Source organism: Schistocerca americana, chromosome 3, assembly GCF_021461395.2.
Source record: "Schistocerca americana isolate TAMUIC-IGC-003095 chromosome 3, iqSchAmer2.1, whole genome shotgun sequence".
Taxonomy (NCBI): Eukaryota; Metazoa; Arthropoda; class Insecta; order Orthoptera; family Acrididae; genus Schistocerca; species Schistocerca americana.
Genome location: NC_060121.1, coordinates 602,831,619 through 602,834,637, shown reverse-complemented (window position 1 = coordinate 602,834,637; position 3,019 = coordinate 602,831,619). Strand labels below are relative to the sequence as shown.

General features: G+C 47.8%; 1 non-coding gene across 1 annotated transcript; it reads right to left on the bottom strand.

Annotated features, from left to right (window-relative positions):
* Positions 1-2,738: 2,738 nt before the first annotated feature.
* Trnal-caa lies at positions 2,739-2,813 on the bottom strand. The gene has a single exon. It is a non-coding gene; the product is annotated as a tRNA-Leu (tRNA).
* Between the last annotated feature and the right edge of the window lie 206 nt (positions 2,814-3,019).

The window sequence follows — 3,019 nt, the reverse complement described above, 5'->3', positions numbered from 1 at the left end:
GGTGGGCCAAGTTATTGTCCCAGGCCACAGTTGGAGCAGGCCTGAGAGTTGGTTGGCTGCCAGCAACTGAGGACAGAAGTTGAGCTGGAATGTGGTGTGTCGATAAGCTGGGAAATCTAGAGTCAATGAAAAGTGTAGGGTATGGCCAAACTTTCGTGGGTATCACTACCTAGTCGATGGGTGTATCTTTACCCAGTGGGCAGAGAAAACAGCACCCGCAACCAGATACAGAGAAAAGTGGTGTAATTGTTGCTGAAATAGACAGAGCACTGGGAGCATCTTTTAGTATCTTGCAGTGTTTGGTGGGCTGTTGACAAGTTGTCAGATAGGGTTTCTTGTATACTACGCAGTTTACAATTAGTGAGCGTGTTTGCAGAGCGTTTTACATGCATTATTTTTACAATTTTACATGTGGTGAACGTGTCTGTACATCAGCCTACTGCGCTATTTCGGTAATTTTCAAGCTGGCCTATGGTGGCGGCAGTTATCCGTCTGCCAGATGACTAAAAAGTCGTAACCACCACACCCAAGAGGTGCCACGTTTATCAACAGCACAAGGAAATCTGACATTCGTTAAATAGTGGCCCATATGTGCATCACCTAAGGAGTTGGCTAACTTGACATAAAATTAATTTAATTTCTTCAAACCCACAACAAAATAAACGACATGGTAGGGAATGGGAATGGGTCTCATTAAAAAAGTAGTAACCAGGACCGATGGTATCACAAAGAGATTTATTAACTAATATCAAGGTCAAGAGAGAACAAACATGTAAACAGAAACATCAAGTGTATAACATTTCATTAACACGAACTCAGCCGGCCGAAGTGGCCGTGCCGTTCTAGGCGCTGCAGTCTGGAACCGCGAGACCGCTACGGTTGCAGGTACGAATCCTGCCTCGGGCATGGATGTGTGTGATGTCCTTAGGTTAGTTAGGTTTAACTAGTTCTAAGTTCTAGGGGACTAATGACCTCAGAAGTTGAGTCCCATAGTGCTCAGAACCATTTGAACACGAACTCAGATTGGTTGGCAATAGACTTGGGGAACCTAATTGGAATTTACATGTAGATGAGACTGGCTACTGTGAGTGGAAGGATGACAATCTAGGCAAGCACACTCTGCTGTATCGCTCCACTGATTGGTCTCTCACATCAGAATATAATTAAGCCTGCAATGGACACTGGGAGTGACTACTGCTAGTTCAAGGGTGCTATAAAAAAAAGCTGGCCATGAAAACGATTGATAAGTTCATGAATTTGCCGAAGCTGCGCAACGTTACCGATATAGTAGATGAAAGACGAGATGCTGTCGATTGCGTGCTGGCGCGGCCGAAGCTGCAAGGTTTGGTGGCACGTCGTATTGTGGGAGATGACCCCACATCCACTGCTGATTGTCTCATGTCCACGAATATATTAAAGTTTCGCCCAGGTGTCCGGACGAGTTTACAACTAACTGCTTTCTGCACAGAAAAGGAAGAGCTTTAGCATTTGTAGTCCGCGACGGTTGAGAAGCAAGTCCATGTTTCTACCCTTGCTCAAAACCTTCCGAAAAAACAGCTGTTCCCCCGATGTTCTTGAATAAGCCTATCACGGCCCAGCAATGGTTACCGTGCCAATCACGTTTTCTGGAGAGGAGACCCGATCTTCCTCAACGAATCACTGCAGTGCAGTACACATTCCGTTTTCCGAAAAAAAAAAACAGCATACAATGTCTTGCGTTCCTGCAGCAAAACCCCTGGCGCATTTCACAAGATGAGGGAAGCTTAGTGGGCCCCGTTTTGGCAAGGTGCGGCAGCTTCTAAGAAACGCGACATCCGGAGAAATTCGCCGTCCCATCTCACAAGGTACTTTATTTCACACGTCCATCTTGATCACACAAAAATTATGTGATCATGACGGACCTGTGAAATAAAGTGCCGGCCGGCCGGGGTGGACGAGCGGTTCTAGGCGCTTCAGTCTGGAACCGCGCGACCGCTACGGTCGCAGGTTCGAATCCTGCCTCGGGCATGGATGTGTGTGATTTCCTTAGGTTAGTTAGGTTTAAGTAGTTCTAAGTTCTAGGCGACTGATGACCTCAGAAGTTAAGTCCCATAGTGCTCAGAGCCATTTGAACCATTTGAAATAAAGTGCCAAAGTATGATCACGGACTCATTTTCAGACATTATGTTTTCAATAGATAACTCATAAGGTACGCTGTTCTTGCAATATGCACATTAGCCGGGCGCCAGCCCGACGCCACTTTACCTGGATCCGCACACAGCATAAGGAGACCAGACTTCCACACCACGTCCACTCCCTGACAAAGCGGTTAGGCCGGCGCCAGGATGCCCGGCGCCCGCAGTTTCTAAAGAAGTGTCACTTCGCATTCAGCCACGGTGTTCCCACCCTCTTGCTTCGGCCGCTAGCGGTACATGGCCGACCGCCAGAATGGCAGCCCGTAAACCACTGTCCTACGGGGCCCATGGCCAGTTTCTATGACTACAAAGGAAGGCTAGCAATGAGAAGGTTCCGAGAACTCGCCTGCAGCAATGCAGTGGTCACTTCCAGCGTCCAAAAATCTGTCTCTATACCCCAGTTTAATTCTACTACTGCTTCTCAAGTCATGCAAGTACTGTACTGTGAGATCAATCAGTGGTTTACCCTAACCCTAAAAGTCCATCAGATTAATATCAGAATGAGATTTTCACTCTGCAGCGGAGTGTGCGCTGATATGAAACTTCCTGGCAGATTAAAACTGTGTGCCGGACCGAGACTCGAACTCGGGACCTTTGCCTTTTGCGGGCAAGTGCTCTACCAACTGAGCTACCCAAGCACGACTCACGCCCCGTCCTCGCAGCTTTTCTTCTGCCAGTACCTCGTCTCCTACTTTCCAAACTTTACAGAAGCTCTCCTGCGAACCTTGCAGAACTAGCACTCCTGAAAGAAGGGATATTGCGGAGACATGGCTTAGCCAAAGCCTGGGGGATGTTTCCAGAATGAGATTTTCACTCTTCAGCGGAGTGTGCGCTGTGGCTAAGCC